Raw genomic sequence first — 21,484 nt, forward strand, 5'->3', positions numbered from 1 at the left:
TATATGCCAGTGTATTCATTTAACAAACATTAATATTTACCATATTCATTGGATATCTATGTCTTAGGCACTATTGTAGGCACTTGAGAACTATTAATGAGAAAGAGAGAGAGGAAGGGAGGGGGAGAGAGAGAAAGAGCGGGGGAGAGGGAAGAGAAAATAAATTCTCCCCATGTGTAAACACACATTAAACATAACAAAATTACATAGTATGTTAAGTGGTGATAAGTGCTATGGAAAAAAATTAAGCAAGATAAAATGATTCAGGAGTGCCAGTGGAGGTCTTGGAGGTGGTGGCAGGAGCGTGGGAAGGTGGAGAATTAAATGGGATGACCAGATTAAACCTCATTAACTAGGTGAGATTTGAACAAAAACTTAAAGGAGAGGGAATGAGTAAAGTGGGTATCTTTGAAAATAACATATCTAAATTGTCTATAGGTCTTGCAATATATCACAGATATTTTAATTAAACTCAGAATTTCAATGGTTACAATTAAAATGACTATCTGAATTAAGACAGACATAATTCATTTAAAAATCAGAATATGAAATAGAACTATAATTAATGAAATTTACTCATCATTCTCTTCTGTTTGTCAAAAGAAGCCTATGTTTACCTAAAACTTTTACAGGGTAAAAACAACTAAGAGAGCTAGAGAAAGAGAGAAAAGTCAACAGAATAAATATTAACATTGCCAGGAGGCCAAAGAAATGCAGTTATATCATCTAGTAGCTTGAGTATCAAGGTTTCCTGTTATATAGTGAAGACGAAGGTAGTTCAAAGGACTGCAATAATCATAAAATGGTCAGGATATGATCTCAGATTTGTTTGATGTCACAACCCACCATCTCACTCTTGATGGTGGCCCCTACTACATTTTACTATTATATTTGTGTCTATCATGGGAAATAAAATGTAGGTGAGTTAAATCTTCACAAGAACAGAAGAGAAATGTAAGTAGGATGTGATGATCACACTGCACTGTTACTTGGTCCCAGAACATAAGAAATGGTGACATAAGGACCTTATGGTCATAGCCACATTCAAATCTTGTGACACTATTGCCTTTGGAAACCAAGGCTTTAGAAATATATATAGAGGCAACTGGACTCTTTCTGAGCTACAGAAGTCATTTCAACTCAAGAGACAGGATTGCATAAGCCAAAGTGAACCAAATGCTAAGGATGGCATGATGGGATAACGGGAAGATTCCTGGACAGAAGACAGAAGATCTGAGTTTCTGTCCTGCCTCTACCATTAACTCATGTGACCTTGGGCAAGTCACTTCACCCCTATGAGCCTTGGTTTCCTCATGCATAAGAGGCCCAGTGCTGTAAAGATTAAAGAATGACAATGGGTATCTTTCCTTTAGGAGCTAATGATAGGTTGTCATAAATAATTTATTTGTATATCTGTCTTTGGAACCTGAAAATTTGATTCAGAAAGCTGAGAATAGGAAACTCCAATGCTGGGGAGATAATGAATACTGAGAAGTAAGCTATCATAAATTTAGTAAGGACAGGCTAACAGGAACTCCATGGACCTCTTTTAGAACCAGAGTTATCAGAATAAGTTTGTTCTCCCAACATTCCTCTGTGTTCTACGCTCTGTACACCACCACAGTGCAGATGAAGAGAAGCAAAAGCCATAGCACTAAGGGCCCAGTTCCTGAAATAGGGAGAAGAGAGTAGGAGAGCAAAGATATTATTAGCTCTTAGATCTATACAATAAACACAACATTCAGGAAAAGTTAGTCCCTGTCTAAGTGAGAGAGATTCAGAATCCCATTCAAAGCTGATTCCTCAGCATAGTTTGGAGCTGAGGGAATATTGACTGTTGAGGGCTGTTTCTGGAGTAGCACAAGCTTTGGGAGTTCCTAGTCTTCGTTGAAGCAGGAGGGAGCCTGGGAATAGGCATTACAGAAGGAGGCCAATGACAGTGACCAGTGTCCATTTAGTGCCTGGCATTTGAGCCTTGGCTGACCCACTGCTCTGGCCATGTCAGTTAAGCCTGTAATCCTCTACTTTCCTGCTAGCTTTCCCTTAGAAGGGCCAGCCTTTCCTCTCATTCCATTTGCCTGAACTCTGAGGGGGTTTCAGTTTCTTTTAATCAAAAGCAGCTTGATCAGAAAGAATACCACCATGAGCCTTGCCTGCTGGCTCATGAAATAGACCAGAAACAAGAAGAGTGTTTCTTCCCAATCTCCCTACATCTGCATTCCTGGTGCCGTGCCAAGTCTGTCACAGTTGCCAGGGTGGAAAGGCACCAGACCCTTCTGGGTTTTTGGATTTTGTCTTCACAAACCAAGAGACATCTCTTCACTTTCTTGGTTTCTTGCCCCCCATTAGTGGATAGCCCCTGGCCCTGTGGCACTCACTAGGGCAACAAACGACCTCCACCCTTGAAGCAGGTGGATTTTTTTCCAAGGAAAAAGTTACCAGGGCTTCCAGGAGCAGGCAGCGACAGCAAGGAGAGGAGATCCCATTTGTGTGATGAAAGCACTGTGGGAGTTCCCAATCAATTGACGTTCTGGAATTGGCTAAGAACATCTCATAGGGAGAGGATCAGGACATTCTAGACAATAACTAATGGTTTGTTTCTTAGAGTTTCTTCAGATCCAAGTGGCTGCTCCTATTCTCCACATTCCTTCTTCCCAAAGTATGTCCCTGGAAAGGATTTGCTGGGAAGGGATGGTCTGAGCCTGAGCTACCCATATTCAACTATTATGGCTTATCTTCTCAAAAGAAAACCGCGATTGGAGGGGTTAAAATATCCTGTCTCTACAGCTTCTGGAGCAGGGCCAAGCCCAAGAGGAGGCAGGGCCCTTAGGAATGCCAAGACATCCCTGCTAGGACAGCTTATGGACACAGCTCAGAGGAAAACCAGACCAGGCCAGTAATGCCAAGGTAGGAGGAAAGAGCCAAGTGGGGAATAGAGGTATCGCATGGGGGGCCAAAGGCCAGAGGGAAGGTCAACCAAGGTGCTGATGCCAGAGATGGAGCCTAAATAAATGGGAGATAGGAAGGACCAAATGGATATTGAGCAGGGAGGGGATAAGCCTGGGGAGTAGAACAGAATTTATTAAGATGAAACTGGCAAGATGCCACAGCCCTTCAGTGTTCATTTAGTACACTCCCTTAATATCCTGAAGCAAGGCCTTGAGCTGTCAGCTTCCCACTGGACTTGTAGCACATGTGCCAGGGCATTCTGGTAACAGAGAAGCAACTCTGAACCAAAGTGAGAGGGACCGCCAGAGTCAAGGGCAAAGCTAGGACAGAGTTGGCTTCCTAGAGGAGAGGGTGGCAGTAAGAGACCAAGACCAAGCAATGGTATAGGAAATACTGGCCCATTTCATGGATGTCAAGGTTAAAGAGGCAACTAACATAGAGGAAGAGCTAAAGGAAATGGTCTCATTGAACTCTGGCAGAGACCAGGAGTGGTGGGATGGAAGACTGTTGCAATGTGGGATTGTGAAATATAAAGCTAAATTATTCAAGGAAATATATCCAATAGGAAGTGGGGAAGAGCAAGAGATAGCTCAGCCCTAGGAAATGGGGCAGGCTAAGAGATGCAGGGAAAGCAGGTACCAGCTTGATTGTGGGGTATAAGGTGGGACTCCCCTGAGTGAACTCAAAAGCCCAAGAGAGGGGAACCTGGGTGGCTCAGTTGGTTATACATCTGCCTTTGGCTCAAGTCATGATCCCAGGGTCCTGGAATCAAGCCCCAAGTCAGGCTCCCTGATCAGCAAGGAGTCTGTTTTCTCCTTCTGTCCGTCCCCCAGCTTGTGTGCTCGCATGTGCGTGCACTCTCTCTCTCTCTCTAATAAATAATAAAATCTAAAAAAAAACCAAAGGTGCAAGAGAAGCAAGTAGAAGAGAGCTATAGTGGGGCACCCAGGGGCATCCAGGGAGAATGATTGCCTAAATATGTCAAAGCACCTGACTCTTCTTTCAGTCTGAGAACCAAAGACCATTTCCAGACTTGCACTGACCAGTAGGGCAATGTTATTCATGTTCTTGCTAACAAAAGCCTTCCCAGTCTTGGGATGGAAGAGGCAGGCTTTGAACATCTGGATGCTAATTATGAACAGTGGGGTTGAGATGAGAGCCAGTATGGAACTTAACAAAGAAGGACTCGGGGAGGAGCCAGCAAAAACTCCAAGGCTCAGTGGGACTTAACCTACCTCCTGGGGGCAAGAAATCAAATGCTGCTGTATTCAGATGCCATTCTCATATGCCACTGCCAAGACTGTAAAGAGGTACATTCTTTCCAGGGACCACTTTGGCCATATGTCAAAAGATCCATAAAAATATGCCTAGCCTTTGAACAAAACTTCCACCTCTAGGGATCTAATCTAAGAAAATAAGGATTGATACAAACTCAGCTCTATGTACAAGAAAGCTCACCATCTTGTTATTCATGCTAAGGAAAATTAGAAGTAATATAAACATTCAATGGTGGGCTAATGTAAGGAACTTCTGGAAAATGAACCACTATATGACCACACTAAATCACGCCTGTAAAGAATCCTAAGTGGCATTGGGAAATGCTTATGTTGTAAAATGCTATGTGGGAAAGCAAAAGCAAAATAAAACAAAACAAACAGAAGTAGAAAGTGGTATACATAGGAAAATTTCAGTCTTGTGAAAAAATTTATATATATGTTCAAATGCACAAAACTAAAATGAGGAATACTAAGGCATTAATAATCATTGTCTTGAGTAGGGATGTTATAGATTGTGTTAAAATTCTCACCAATTTTTAAAAATTAACCTGTGTTATTATAAACAGAAAACAGAAACATACCATATAATACCTGAGCAGAATTAGGGCATGGGGAGAAATTCATTATGTTGAGGAGTTCTGCCTCCTTGTTTGACACTTCATAATCATACCACAAAGTAATGCATGAACACACGGCCTGCAAGTCTTCTAACACCTTTAGAGCACTGTGGGTTCTGATTGCAGATAAGCTGGACACAGAGGACCCCAAATCTTTGACTTCTAAATTACTGAAATCTTTAATTCTGTTAAGATGTAGCTACATTTGACCCATTTGTATAACACAGTAAAGACAAGTGAGACCAAACTTTGTTGAAACCAACGCAAATATTTATTACTACATCGCTGAATGGAACCAGTATTATAACCCATGTCTCTTGATTTATAAGGCATGCCAGAACTTCTACAGCAAGTTGATTGGGAAAGGGGAAAGAGCAGAACTGGGGTAAAAAGGACTAGCCAAGCTATGGTAATGAGCAGACTAAGTGTTAGTGTCCAACGGGGAACTGGATACTCGGGATCACTGTGAGGGTATCCAAGAACTCTAATCTGATGGAACTTGGCATTGGCACATGGTGGTTTCATAGACCAGTTTTTTAATATTTCGAGAATCGAGAGGTATTTACCTTAGTTAATGGCAAGAGTCAGATGGATAAGATGGTGTTACAGGCATGAAAGATGTAATGGCTGTACAACTGTGCCTCACAAAGACAAACAGCATTTAAAAACTAGAAGCTGCTTTAGAATACAATGCAGCTTGAGGGGTCCAATGAGATCCTGAGCACCCATCAACCTGACTGTAATGCCCTGTCTCTTTTACACTTAGCCTGTGTTTCCACTCTTCCTGCCTTTTACTGCCAACTTCATGTGTTCTTTTTGTTTCATGGCTTCTGCTCACTAATGCCATCTGTTGCCTTCATTGTTTCTACTTTCTGTGTCTTTCCAACTTCTGTCCCTGCTACCAACAGCAGGGGCTCTCCAGAGACTTAGACTCTCTAACATAGAAGGTCTTATTTGTGCTGTTGCTTACCTTTTTCCTCATTGGGTAGGGCTCTCCTGCCTGATTACTTCATAGAACATTGATAGGCCCCAAATGGGTTGCTCTTGGATGAGACAGGCAAATGTGGTAGAATCAGCTGGGTGCAGGAGGTGGAAACTGTGGCTAGTTTTTCTCAGAACGGACAACGGGCATTCTAAGAATTGAAAGTATAAGAGATTCCTCCCTTATCACACAGAGTCCATGCAATTTGAGACAGACCCTAGCCAAAGCTTAGAGTAAGACAGGGATCTGTCCTTAGAGAAATGAAAGCTGGCGAAGTTCTGGGAATCATAGTCCCATAAGAGAAATTGAGTCAGATGCCAGACAGGGCACACATGGCAGAAAATGGGAAAACACTATCACATAATGCACACTTCAATGTCTATGGCTCATCCCAGCCATATTGGATTTCAGACTTGGAACAGTAGATTGGTTAATGAGCTTTGTATCTCAACCAGTCTTGGTCAAGATTAGCTTAGAACTGAGCCATTTTGAACGAACACACTGGATGCCTCTGGTCTTCTGTTGAAATTCCACAGATGCTTTCCCCATATCTAGGGAGGAAATTTTGCCTCCTTGAAGAGTATATTCTTTACCTAACAGTGTGTTAGGAAATACTTTCTGAACTTTTGACTTTGGGATCCTGAATTTAAATAGTCAATACAAATTCCTCCATTTTATTCTGAATGGGCATCACAGTATTTAAATTTTTTTCTTTAACATGAGAACTGGTTTCCTGTGGCTGCTGTAACAAATTACCACAAATTTGGATGGTTAAAAACAATAGAATTGTGGGGCAGCTGGGTGGCTCAGTCACTTGAGCATCTGCCTTTGGCTCAGATCATGATCCCAGGGTCCTGGGATTGAGCCATGCATCGAGATCCCTGCTAGGAGGGAGTCTGCTTCTCTCTCTCCCTCTGCCCCCGCTTGTGCTCTCTCTCTCTAAAATAAGTAAATGAAATCTTAAAACAACAACAACAATAACAATAATAGAAATTTATTCTCTTACAGTCCTAGAGGCTTGAAGTCCCAAATCAAGACATTGGTAGGACCATGCTTCCTCTGAAGGCTTTAGAGAAGAATACTCTTGCTTCTTCTTAGCTCCTGATGGTTGCCAGCAGTCCTTGGTGCTCCTTGGTTTACAGTTGCATTTCTCTAATCTACTCATCTCTTTATATGGCCATCTTCTCTCTTCTTATACAAATTCTAGTCATCAGATTAGGGCTCACCCTAATCCAGTGTGACCTCATTTTAACAAATTACATCTGCAAAGACCCATTTTCCAATGAAAGTCATATTCTGAAGTTCCAGGCAGACATGAGTTTTGGGGCCACACAATCCAACCCAGTATAACATATGTTAAATATTCCCCAATTTTTGGTCAAGTAAATAATGGAAAGAAAATCCTATGCTTTTCTTAGTCTCCGCTGGGTGAGGTCTATTTCTTATTTATATTTCTAAAATGGATACACTATGCAGAGATGACTAAGATCATGAAACCTTGAATCTTTAACCAACTGCCTATCATCACCAGAGATTCTCAAGCAATCTGAGCAGAAGGGACATCTGACAAATGGACACTGCTTATAACTAACTGGAATTTTGGCTCTAAACTTCCAAGGAGCCCCCCCACCCCATTCTAAGATTTGAAACATTGAACCACTGGGCCTCTGGTCTAAAGCCCCGAATAAAAGCAACAAAATGTCTTCTTAAAGATTCCAAAGTCAAGATTATAGTTTTCCATAGTGACAAGAGATCAAAAAGGATTCATTCAAATGAAAAAGTGTCCCAAGGGGAAAAAAGTTGATCTCTCTCCCTCAGGAAGCCACAGACACTGAGGATAAAGATATGGGCTTTGGAGTCAGCTTTGACATGAGTTCAGATCCTGATTTTGCCACCTACTTGTTGGAGGACATTTTTCAGGGTAGATTGTCTTTTAAGTCTCAGTTTCCTCATTAGGACAACAGAGATAATTAATATCTTCCCAGAACTATGGTGAACAGTAAATGAGATCATCTATGTAATACATTTAGTACATGTGAAGTGCTAGCTATAATCATTACTAAAGGCTACAACAACTGGCCCAAATTGCTCATATTAGGCCTTTTAACTCATAAAGCCCACACCGATTTCTACTGGAACTTCCAAGAGCAAGAATGCCCTCCCACGTAGGAAGTATCCAAAGACCTTTTCTCACTAGCCACATGAAGGACAAATTCTCCACAGGGCAAACCAAAGAGCACTCTCATATCAGCCAGACATATTAACCTAGAAGTTACAAACTGGTGGATTCCATGCCGGATTCTGCGCCTCATGAGTTTTCATTGATCTTGACAATATTTTTAAAAATTTAGAATTTGTTGTGTTAAAAATCCAAAGATGTTCTTTAAAAATCCAAATTTCTGAGTTGAAAAATCAGAATACCAGGCAATATTATACCTTAATCTTCCCACGAATAGAGCGTCTATATACCATATTTTACAAACTGGAGCACTTTTGAGAGTGAGAGGAGGTTCTGATAATACTTATGCCTGAACAACAGGCTTTAAGTGAAATTGCTTGAGGCAAATAGGGATAATGGTTGGTCCCCTTACCCATTACCCCAGTGTTCTGGAGCTAAGTAGGAATGAATGCCTGCCTTCTGGCTCTCTCAGTTAGCCCCCACCTCTAAGGTTTTGAATTTTCAACCTCCATTTTAATACCTTTGTATATCATGCCCAGTAATAGGCCCTTTGTCACCACAATCAAACATCCCTGTTCTGGGCTTCTATCATCTTCCTTCTCTAAGAAGGAAGGAGTATGGAATGAGTTATCAATCAATGCATATGCTGGACTTCATTCACGAGCTATCAGGGATTCTTATAGAATTTCCAACAGCATAGTAACACCTATGTAATGTCATTAATACTTTTTCAACATCCAATGTCTTATTAATTAGTCCTTCTCTGCATCTATAGGTCATATATCATTGGGTTATGTCATATATGTCACAATAATTTACAGACATTGTAAGATTCTTTTTTTTTTTTTTTTACATTGTAAGATTCTTGAAGTGCCCTCTGAATCATAAAAGGATTGGTTTAAGAGGAACACAAACTAATTCTTTGAAAATTCTGAATTTTTAAGAAGTCCCCATCCAATGACTGGATTATGTTCCAAAAGTTTGCTTGTAAGTTTAGCATAAAGAATCAAAAGATATATTCTTATAAAATAATGCTGTCACCTTTCTACTCCACACACGTACACCCCAAGTAAAATGAATTATATATATTATAAAATAAATACACTGTAGTGTATCTAAAGATTAGTACTGGATACTAATCTATCCCTGGGTATTGGTAGTTTGAATTCTGTATGTAAGAGGAAGTATCTTCTAATAATTCTTTTTTTTTTTAATTTGTAAGTACTCACTCTTTAGAAATTCTGAACCAAGGCCAGTGGTGAGAGAAGTAATTTATTGAGGTGGTTTCTCTTCTGCTCATTTATATGTGCAAAATGTTTATTCATGTAGCATTTGTAAAATAAGCATAATACATATAATAAATGTCAAAGTTCTCTATTACCTAGAATATTTGATGTACAGAAATAAACATAATACAGAAATATAGAAAAATGTCATTCCTTGATCAAAGTAGATTATTTGAAACTTACGGTATGGGATAGGATTATTTAGAGCTGGTGGGTGAGTTGGAAAGCATCCTGCTTGAAGAGATAGGCGACCTTGTTTTGAGTTCAATCTCTGCTATTAACTGATTGTGTAACTTTGGGTAAAATAGCTTACCCTCACTGAGATACAGCTTTCTTATCAGAAATCTGAATAAGAATGATAAAAATAATTTATATTTCACAGACTTGTTTTGAAGATAAATTGAGGTAACCTATGAGATAGAGCTTCGTACGCTGTGAAATGCTGTGAAAGAATAAATAGAAAAGTGAATGAACATCTTTTAAGCTCTTATTATGAATGAAGAAATGTGATGAAATTGCTATAATTAACTAGCTACCAATACTAATTGCAGTGGCAGCAGTGGTATCATTGCAATTGCCCCTCTAAATCTTCCTCTTGTTAGATACAAATGAAAAGACCAGATCATCTCCTCCACTCTAAGCAGAAACCAGTCTCCTCCTACTGAAAATACTCACTGAACAGCAGGCTTGTAAACATCCTGCCTTCTGATTTTAATGACAATATTACAATGGAGATGAGGCCACATCCTGGCCTACACCCCAGAGTAGGAGTGATATTGACTCATTGCGAATATTATGAAGGAGAAATACCTTCTTAAAGAGTTAGATAATGGCAACATTCAGCCAAACTTGGACTTCATATTTTTATGGGGCAGGGGGAGGAAATGGTCTTGGGTCAAACTAGAACCTATTAATGGTATTATTATTTGATTCCTAGAACTTACATAGTATTGTGTGTTGGTTTGCTGCAGATGCCATAACTAAGTGCCACAGACTGGGTGGTTTAACAGAAATTTATTTTTTCACAATTCTGGAAGCTAAAAGTTTAAGATCAAAGTCTTGGTGTAGCTGGTTTCTTCTGAGGCTTCTTTCAGCTTGTAGATAGCTGTCTTCTCCCTGTGTCTTCACATGGTCTCCCTGGGTGTATTTACATGGTCTGTGTGTTTCTATGTCCTAATCTTCTCTTCCTTTTTTTTTTTTTTTTAAGACTTATTTATTTGAGAGAGAGAGAGAGTGAGCATGTGAGAATGGGTTGAGGGGGAAAGGGAGAGAAAGAATCCTGAGGCAGACTCCCCTCTGAGTTGGAGCCTGATGCAGGGCTTGAGCCCAGGACCCTGAGATCATGACCTGAGCTGAAATCAAGAGTTGGCCACTTAACCAACTGAGCCACCCAGACATCCTCTAATCTTCTCTTCTTAGAGGAGTATCAGTCATATTGTATTAGGGCCCACACTAATGGCCTCATTTTTAACTTAGTACATTTTTAAAGACCTTATCTCCAAATATAGTCACCTTCTGAGGTATGAGGGGTTAGAACCTCAACATATGAATTTTGAGGGAATGCAATTCTGCCCATAATACCTTATAAGATAAATCAGTGATCTTTTTTTTCTCAAGAAATTTTCCCTGTGCTATGTCCTTTATCTTTTCCTTCTCCCTCCAGTCTTGTCCCACCCCCACTACCAAAACCACCTAGACCCTTCAGTTTCACAGCACTTCAAACACTATTTCATGAATATAACATTGCTACTGACATTGGCAGCTCCATTTCACTGACATGGTGTTCAAAAAAAGCTTGTGTAGATTAAAATACCAGTTCTTCATGAAATACCTTCAAAGAGTCTTTCTAGAAGCCACTCTTCCTTGACCCACATTCTATGCTTCTACTTATTTTAGTATCTAAGTAATTCCAAGGTCTATATCAAGACTTCTTGTCTACTGGTCTACTCATTTCCTTAGATTCTGGTTTCTTTTTTTTATTTTTTATTTTTATTTATTTTTTTCTTGATAAGCTTGTTTTATCTTTTAGTCATTCTTCCAGAATGGAATTCCTTCCCCCCCTTGATTCTTAGTCATTACCCAGAAGGAAGTCATTAGAAGTGGGCTTGATATTGTTCTTCCAACTAAGCATATTTGTCTTCATCTATTCACACAAGAGATGCATGTTTCAAACCTTGTAGCGCGACTCAGTCTAACTCCTAAGTAAGCCAACTTACAGTCTTGATGCTTGTTTGCCACTCCATTTGTTCTCCACCCTGAATATACTAAGCTGATGGTTTCAGTGATGTTACATAACAGGGATTTCATCAGCTTTCTGGCTAGTGACATATATGGCTATGTTTGTGACCTCAGATACTCCAGGATCATGTAGCTCCCAGACAAAATTTAATTACACTGACGAGCATCCTAAAATGAATACGTCATCAAGCATAATAACAATGTCAAATCTATCATTGACAAAAGACACCAGTCCATCAGTGATAATCAATTAATATTTTCCAAGGTTTTTGAAACAAAAGGCTTTATAGACATTTCCAGACACCAATAAGAGTTAATAGGATTATTAACTCACAGGACTAGTTTTTTCCCTTGTATTTTCTTCCTTCTAATTTAAGCCCCAGCTACTAAGATAATTTCAGAATAAAATAGTTTGTTTTTTAAATTTTTTTAAAAGATTTTTATTTGTCAGAGAGAGAGAGAGAGAGCACAAGCAGGGGGAAGAGCAGGCAGGGGGAGAAGCAGATTTCTCACTAAGCAGGGAGCCTGATGCGGGGCTTGATCCCAGGACCCTGGGCCCATGACCTGAGCCAAAGGCAGATGCTTAGCCAACTGAGCTAGCTACACAGGTGTTCCAGAAAAAAAAAATAGATTAAGTCCAGGTACCTAAATGATGAGATAATAACAGTTCTTCTGATGCTATAGAATGCAACCTCCTCTTGAATAAACTTAAAATGAGACTTTGCTGAAACAGGTTTGTAAAACTAAATATTTTTCAACTTTTACAAGCAGCCACTTCCCAATCCTCTGGCAAGCATGCCATAGGCAGCCACCCCTATATAAATATGCAGTTAGAAAGATAAACACTCATTAAAGTCCCTAGTGGTAGCATTGTTTCTCAGGGTTCAGCAATATTTGTTCAGTAAGTAGATAAAGAAAGAGATTAGCAATGTTTCCATTGGGCTTTACTCCTTCCTAAAGCCAGCCAGCCCTCTCCTTAGGAGCATGGCAGTCTTGTGTGTGTGTGTGTGTGTGTGTGTCTGTGTGTGTGTGTGTGTGTGCGTGTGCGTGTGCGTGTGTGTGTTCCAGAATGTCTTAGGACAACTTTCTGCTTCAAGGACAAACCAAACTCCTCATTGGGTACATGCTAAGTTATTCATTTTTTTTTTAGGACATTAATTTTAGTAACTTAATAAGTCAGACTTCCAAAATAATAGGAGTAAATCTGTAGAACAAATTTCTTATTTAAACATGTCAGTATAGCTTAAATATTTACACATGAAACTAAAAATGAGTTGGGTGCGTGCTCTAATCTCATTTCATAGACTTACAGACTGTCTAAGGGCTTAATCTATCAGTTAGTGTAGAAAGAGCTCTCGTCTTGGTTCCAACTGAATTAAGCCAACGATTAACCATATGATATTTGGGAAAGCTGGGCTGGGCTTACCTTACAAAATAAAGGAGAATGGAGAAGATGAGCTCTAATATCACTCGGACTCCAAAAATTTATGATATCCTCTTGGGGAAAATAGATCTCATCTTCCTATCTCAAAATGTTTTGGTGAGATTAAATGCCAGGATGTACTCCAAAGCATCATGTTGACCATGGAATAGAATTCATAGGTGAGGAGTAGCTGTATTTGCTTTCTTAAATCAGGATTTGGCAGAATAAATGAAAGAAAAACAGTAGTATAAAATATTTGCCCCTCTGCTTAGAGAAGGAAGGAAATAATTTTAGATTCTAGAGTTATTTGTGGCTCTTTCAGATAGAGATTGGGTGAAGTAATTAAATTTGTCATGTGTTAATATGTTGGTTCTGAGCAACTAATGTAAAATCTTTGACAAACAAAGCAATATGGTTCTCTTATCTGATTAAAATTTTCAAAATGTTAACAAACTAATCTTTTCCAAAGATTAATTTAGTATTTAGGTATATGTTATTTTCTTTAAACTTGTTCATTGTTAATTAATTTCAAATACTTTTCCAGGGTCTGGGGATACAATGGTGAACAAAACAGGCAGTCACTTCCACCAGGGAGCTTAACTTCCGACATTCGTAAGGGAAAATAAAAATACATACTAATAACTATACCAAATCAGTAGAGGGATAAGTGACATAGTAATATTTAAAACAAAGTAAGAAAGATAGAGGAGTATCAAAGAAGGGAAATACTGTTTTCTATGGACTGGCCAGAGAATACGTCAATAATAGGGAACAACAGGAGACTGGAGGGAACAAAGAGGAAGTCATGTGGATACAGTCCAGGTAGAGGGAACAGCAAAGGCAAAAGCTCTATGCAAGAGGGACCTTGGGGTATCTGGGAAACAGCAAGAAGACCACAGTGGTTGAGTAAGAATAAAAGGAATGATTCCCAAGGAAATCCAAGGAAAGAGTAACTTACCGTCACCTTAACATTGACTTTAAGTCCAGCAAAAACTTCAAGTACAGCAAAAAAAAAAAAAAAAAAAAAAAAGGACTTTATATATTTATTTATGTATTCATTCATTCATTCATTTATTTGAGAGAAAGAGAGAGCGCATCCACAAGCCGGGGTGGGGGGTGCAGAGGGAGAGAATCTCAAGCAGATTTCCTACTGAACACATAGCCTGACTTGAGGCAGGGCTCAATCCTAGGACTTGAGGCAGGGCTCAATCCTAGGACCCCAAGATCACGACCTGAGTCAAAACCAAGAGTCGGACACTTACCTGACTGAGCCACTCAGGCACTCAAGTCCAGCAGAAACTCTTTATTGAACTTCTTTTGTTTTGTGCCTCAGTGTTTCATTTGTAAACTAGGGATGATAATGGTACCTCATAGGCTTGTAAGAACTAAATGACTTACTAAATATAAAGAATAATTAAGATGGCATCTACCACTGAGTAGACCATGGAAGGCTAGTTTTTATTACTGTTATCATCATCTCTTTATTCACAACATCAATAAATCAATTTTTTAAGCCAATAGTATTATTTTGTGTCAACCATTAATTATTGGGTGAGTTTCCTTACACATGTTCTTAGAACATTAGGTAAGGTCATGGTATGTGATGACTCAAGTGCAGAGGTTCATGTCATCAAATGTCTTACAGAGAACTTAAAATACATGGAAAAGAACTGGGGTATGAAATTTAATATGTTAATTTAGACATAAAATGAATATGTTATATGCATATACTCAATGGAGTTTTTCTTTATTTTTTTCAGTCAATCTTAGTTTACTCTCTTGATGGCAACACAGAATTCTTGGATGTTTGCAATCTCTTTCACATTCATTTGCAGCATGTGGTCTGAATTGATTCCTTGTTTCTCAATTACAACCATCATGGAATCAAGATTAATAACCTGCTTGGTGAGTTTTGTACACTTTGGAATCTGGAGCCTTTGTACTCATTGTGGCCTTTCTGGCTCTCTGTGGTTCTTTCTAAATGCTCCTGCAGTGAAGGTCAAGGACAACAGCAAAGACAGGGAACCTGCCTGACTTTGGGCCATCCCTACCTGCTTCCATTATTTCTTCTCTTCTCCCAGGGATTTAATCATGGTTGAGGAGAGTCTGGAAGTAGATTTAAAGTTCACTAATAAAACTCCTGTGCTTAGAACAATGCCTGGCATATTGGGGTACTCAATAAGTATTTGAGGAATAATTAAACATATGATAGGTCCAGTGGACCATGCTGCACTCTCCTAAAGAGACTGTCACTGAAGCATGACTGAGAGGTAGAGCACCTGTCTACTGTACTATCCTGTGGAGCTGGAGTCCCATCTCCTCCTGCCACATGGAGTATCTGCCTACATTATCAGGCTCTTCAACTCAAGGCACCGGGAACCTGGGGCAGGCTTTACTTTTAAAAAGTGGCCATTGCACTTGGTTTCCCTAGTTTTAAGAGATTGAGAAGAGCTTATGGAGAGAGAAAGAAAGAAAAGAAAAGAAAGAAAGGGGAGAAGGGAAGGAAGGAAGGGAAGAAAGGGGGAGGGAGGTAGGAATTGAAGGAGGGAAGAAAGGAAGGGAGGGACGGAGGGAGAAAAGAAAGAAAAAAGGAAAGAAAGAAGGAAGGAAAAGATATCCTGGAAAGATTTTTATTTCTGGCCTCACTGGTCATTCCCTCAACACTTCTTCAGAAAATACTTAGTAGGTGTCCCTACCGTATTGAACATAGACTAAAGTAACATAACACTGTAGACCTGTATACAACCAAATAAAATACTTCATAAAAATCACAAGTGGCACAAAAATAGAATTCTATGTACCATATAATGTCAAATGGGAGGATTGATTTTCAGTGAAGAGAACAGGAAAGCTTCAAGAGAAGAGGTGGTATTCTCTTTATCATGGAAAGAATGAAGAACATTTCAATCAGCAGAGTGATTATTTGTGATTAGTAAATACTAGAATATTAGCAATAATAGAATAATGGCAATATTATACCACCTGTCAGAAAGTTTCATTATTAATCCAGCATCCAAATATGTCTCTGAATTTTTGTCTGTGATTCCTTGTGTCCCAAAACTGTGACTCTGAGCCACTTGAACCAAGAAACACAGGTAAGAACAAGTCAGTTTCTGAGACCATGAGCTGGGACACTTTCATAGTCTTTGGTGGAGGTATTGTCTTTTTTTCCTTCTTTTCTTTACTGCACACATGAGAGATCTGTCCCAGATGACAGATTTTTGATGTTCATTCTTTCTCAGTTAATAATTGTATTTATTTTATTGCAGAAATGAATTACCATCTTTCTCTAAGAATGCTTTCAAGTATCATGTTTCTCCTGAATAATGATGAAAAGTGGAGACTATGACAGGTGTATATTTGAGAAAGATTTAAAGGGAGGATGAGATTGAGACTTTTTTTTTTTCAAATTCCATTCCTACAATTTTGCCCATTTATTCAGCAAGTATTCATGAACCACCTGCTTTGTGTCAGCCTAGACGACAGAAAGAGGATTCCTGGCAGAGCTATTAAGTGTTACTAATTTATACTGTAACTATTCAATAGAAATGCCCTCCTTTTTTTTCATATATGATGTGTAATCCAACATCTAGTTAAGGCTTTAATTTTGGTTGTTCGTTTCCCCCAACAGCGTGGATGAGTCCTATTACTCAAGGAGCATTTGGTGCTTAAGAAGCAAGGAGCATAGTCAGGGCACATACATTCAACTAGTATTTACTGAGCCGGGTACTATATATAAAATATAATGTTATGTGTAGTTTAGTTTTCTGAAAATGACAAACAGTAGAAGATAGAAGAAAGTGGGTGAGTTTTAAAGTTCAGCACACATGTATTTTTGTTCTGAAAAGGAGAAGGCAGGTGTGGGAAGAAGGCAGATAAAGCAAGTTGAATATCAGATTACCCACTGGGAGAAATTCAGTGCCCACCAAAGAAATGTCTACTTAAACAAGGACAGAGTATCTGCTACCTGCTGGACGATACAAAAGGTGACTCGTGCCTGAGGCTCGCTCCGCCTGTCGTGCCGCAAGCCCCACACTGTGGCTAACACGTCCTGCAATGTTGGGGACAGCCTGCCCGCTGGGGTGCCTCTAACCCGCGCTCCGCGTGCTGGAGTCGGCAGCCGCCCCCACCTGCGGCTGACGCCGGAGCCCCGCCCCGCTCGGGCGCGCGGGCCAATGGGCTGGGCCCCAGGGGGCGGGCCGCGGCCGGGCGGGAGGTGCGAGGCCCGGGGGGCGGAGCGAACGGGGCGGGGCGAGCGCGGCGGCGCGGTGGTGGCCGAAGCTGCTGGGGCGGCGGCGGTGGCAGCTTGGCCCGGCGTCCGCGGGTCGTGGGGGATGGGGGCGGCGAGCTCCAGCCCTCGGCGGAGGCGGCGGCGGCCGTGAGTGTTGGGCGGGCGTCCGCGTCCGGGACGCAGGATGGAGCGCCGCGGTGAGTGTGGGGCTGCGGCGCTAGGTCCGGCCGCGGCAGCTGGGGCTCAGGGCTCGGGGCTCGCGGTTTGGGGCTGGGGGCAGGAGTGGTCCGCGGTGCGGCGGACGGGTTGCCGTCTAGGGTGCGGGTGGCCCCTGCGGCGACCCCGAGCCTGGGGGGCGGCGGGCTGCGCTGGGGGTCGGACTCTTGTCCTCGGTGCTCCTGGTGGTCCGGGAGGGGTCCAACGGGGCGAACGGCGCCCGGGGTGCGGCAGGAGTGGAGGAACCGGGAGGGGCGCAAGCAGTCGCTGCGCGGACACTTCGGACCCCGGATGGGTGTCCTGAGTTACGCGACGCTGCGCGGCCGCCGCAGAGAGGCTCGCGGGACAGACTTAAATCGCGTCCCAGGCTCCCCCCCACCCCCGCCTCGCGCCCCCCACCCGGGAGCGTCCTGCAGCCCTTCTTCCTTTCGTGCCCTTATCGCCTCCGTGCGAAGTTCGGGGTTCCTTTACTTCTTAACCTATTGGTTTCCTTCACTGGGACTTCACGTTCGTCTTCCTCGCTTGGGGATCTTTGTAGAAGTTTGGTGGCGGTTTCTGAAATTTCAGTCTGACAAATCGCAAAGGTGAGATAAAATAACAGACATCTCGTATTCCATATCTACCTTTTCTTATCACACTTATGTCACCTAGGCCCAGGCTGTTTATTATTTGGAGAGGTGGGGGAAGAACTGTAGGTAGAAAAACACTTTCTCTTTCTGAGTGCCCCTACTCCTGCTTCTCTGTCACTCTCCACACCGCTCCCTTCTCCCTACTCCTCTTTTCCCCCCAGTAACTGTCCCTTCACCACCACCCCCTTCGTACAAGGTCTATCTCGCTTTTTCACCACAACCACTCTTTACAGACAAGGGTGAGGCGTTTTTTGGTTTATTTATTTATTATTATTATTATTTATTTTTTTTTTTTTTACCACTACCCCTTTATACATTGGGGTTTGGGGATTTTTTGATGTCCTCAGTCTTCTAATGTTGGATATTTGGGGATAGTTAAGTGTTTGGTGAAATGTCCAAGACCGTGATGGAGCCAAAATTGCCATCGAGCTTTTGTTTCTCATTTCTCTTTTCCTTTCCCCTTTTAGTGAGAATTAGCTTTGTATCTTCATTCCGTTTGTGAAAGGGGTTTTCTCTTCAGGAAAAAGAATTCATGAGTAAAGAAGTCAGAACAAATTGTGAGAATCTTGGAGATTTAGATTCCTTTCTTCAGAGATTTCTTTTAGCAGTTTGCCAGAAATGCATAATTAAAAAATGCTCCCTGATTGTAGGAACAGTGCAAGTGAAGAGCCCTGATGCCTAAAATTCATTAACTTTATTGTATGAATAGCTCTGGTCTCCTGATTCTGAGAGGGATTTGAGAGTGAACTTGGAGGAAAGTAAAGTAGGCCTGGGTAGAAAACGTTTCAGTCCCCAAATCTGTAGGAAATAGAACTTTGGCTGAGATGGAGACAGCACTGTTCAACAAATCTGTGGTGGCTGGTCTTTCCCACTCTTCCCAGCTGCCTAAAATAGAACATCCACCTATATTATCGGTGCCTTCACTTCCCAGCTGTAGAAGCCCTTGACCTAGGAATGTGGGCTTCTACAACCACTGTTGGTCCCAGGAGTGAGCACTATGTTGAACAAAGCTCACACCCAGAAGTCCTGCTGGAAGGGTTTGCATTCCAGTGCCATTGGTGATTCATTCAGCAGTCACCCAAATACATCAGTTTCATCCCACTGTAGATTAGACCAGGGTCCTGTGGAAGCTTTCATAGGTAATTATAAATTGATGGGGCCCAAGGCACAATATATTGGGTTACCCAAGAAAAGTATATTCAATGTCCTATAGGAAAGTAGAGGGATGATTTATTTTCTCTGAAGGGAATGAAAAGGCTTCTTGGGAAGAAATGATGTTGTGTGTGAGATTGAAATTAAGAGAATAATTTCAATAATCACAGAAGGCAGAAAGGCCCTTCTGGACAGAATTGCTTGTTATCTGTAATGCATACCAGGATATTAGTGATCAGCTTCCGTGATTCTGCTTTGAAGGCTATTTTGTTTGTTTTTAGTTTGCTACCTCAGCTCCAGATGATGATGAGCCACAATACATAAGAACACATTAATGTGTAAAGAAACAAGGAAGTTTAAAAGGAGGGTCAGGAACACGTTTTGGTACATGAGGATTTTTGTGGAGTGTTTACCTTTCCTTCTTTGTCTTTATTATTACTCTGATAAACAAAAGAGGCATTTGCTTATACTGTCTCCTTAGATAAGAATTCTTCTTTTTCTTAGAAAATGTTTCAATATTTGTCATTGAGAAAGTTTTTAAATACCATAGTCTTCCTTCCCAAGGAGAGATATGGAAAATAGTTTGACAAGTATTAAGGAAGGGAGTCAGTTGAGTTTGAAGGGCTACTCAAATGTAGTACTCATTCTGTAATTTTATAATTTATTTATTTAATATTCATTGACCACTAGCATGCTATCAGATTTTTATACACTTTGAGTGAGTTTAGACAAAGGTGTACACCCATGTAATCACCTCTGTAATCAAGATCTTAAAACACTGCCATCGCTCCAAAAAGTTCATCATGCTCATTTGGAACTCCCTCACCCTCACCCCAAAACTCCTGTCCCCAGGCAACGAGTCATGCTTTTTGTTACTAAAGATTAGTTTAATCATCTTCTAGAATTCATGTAAATGGAATTATATAGTATATATTCTTTTGTGCCTGGCTTCTTTCATTTAACATAATGCTTTTGAGAATCATTTATGATTTTTGCCATATCATGGATATCTGTTGTTAAATACTATTCCGTTGTAAGGCTATATCGTAATTTGTTTATGCATTCATCTGTTGATAGACATGTGGTCTTTCTCCAGTTTTTGACTATCATGGAAAACAGTTGCTGTGCACATTTATGTGCAAGTTTTTGGATGAATGTATGTTTTCATTTCTGCTGGGTTGTATGGTAAATGGGTTTAATTGTATAAGAAACCGCCAGCCTGTTTTCCAAAGTGGTACCTCGTTAGCAGCACCGTGTGAGAGTTTTAGTTGCTCTACCTCCTACCCAAAGTTTGGTAGTTAAGTCTAGCTAAAATTAAGAATTCTAGTAGACATTTAGTGGTATCTCATTGTGGTTTAAATTTGCATTTCCCTGATACTAATGATGTTGAACACTATTTCATGTACTTATTACCCATTTGTGTATTTTCTTTTGTGAAGTTTCTATTCAAATATTTTACTCATTAATTTATTGGGTTGTTTGTTTCTTATTGAGTTTTAACAGTTTTTTATATAATTTGGATACAATTCCTTTGTCAGGTATTTTTTCCCAATTTGTCACTTGTCTTTCACTTCTTAAATTGTTTTTCAAAGAGCAGAAGTTCTAAATATTGATGACATCCAGCTTACCAGTGTTTTTCTTTTGTGGTTGTTGCTTATTGTGTCTGTCTGATTTTCTCCCATATTTTCTTTAAAAGAGGAATGCTCAAACATTTTCTTAAGGGACTAGAATATAAATATTTTAGGCTTATAGATTATACACCTCAACATTCAACTCTGCTGTTGTAGCTCAAAAGCAATTATTGACAGTACATAAACATTAGAAATGACCGTGTTCCCCGAAAAACTTTTATTATAAAAACAGGCAGCTGCCCTCTCTGAATACTAAATTTAGAAGGCTGATAGACTTAGGTTATATGTTTAGGTCTCTGATACATGTTGAGTTTAATTTAAGGTATGCTGTGACTTAAGCACCCAGGATCATTTGTTTCTCATATAGATATCAAGTTATTTCAGTATCATTTATTGAAGAGACTATCTTTTCTCCCATTGAATACTTTGATACCTCTTGAAAATCAATTGACTGTATATATGTAGTTCTTTTTCTGGACTCTATTCTGTTGATGTGTGTCTCTATATCAGTGTCATGCTATTTTGACTACTGTAGCTCTGTAGTTAAGTCTTGAATTCAGGCAGTGTAAGTCCTCAAACTTTGTACTTTTTCAATATTGTTTTGGATGTTCCAGTTCTTTTATGTAATCATATACATGTTAGACCCAGCCTGTCAATTTCTATAAAAAAGCCAA

General features: G+C 40.4%; 1 long non-coding RNA gene across 3 annotated transcripts in view; it reads right to left on the reverse strand.

The window, feature by feature from the left end:
* Positions 1–17,073, reverse strand: part of LOC116568019 — an 88,781-nt gene extending 71,708 nt beyond the window's left edge. For all 3 annotated transcript variants that reach the window (XR_004276476.1, XR_004276475.1, XR_004276474.1), the window contains exon 1: positions 16,919–17,073. This is a non-coding gene — a long non-coding RNA (uncharacterized LOC116568019). The remainder of the gene's footprint in view (positions 1–16,918) is intronic.
* Positions 17,074–21,484: the final 4,411 nt, after the last annotated feature.

The sequence above is a fragment of the Mustela erminea genome, chromosome 10 (genome assembly GCF_009829155.1).
Source record: "Mustela erminea isolate mMusErm1 chromosome 10, mMusErm1.Pri, whole genome shotgun sequence".
In the NCBI taxonomy this organism is placed as follows: domain Eukaryota; kingdom Metazoa; phylum Chordata; class Mammalia; order Carnivora; family Mustelidae; genus Mustela; species Mustela erminea.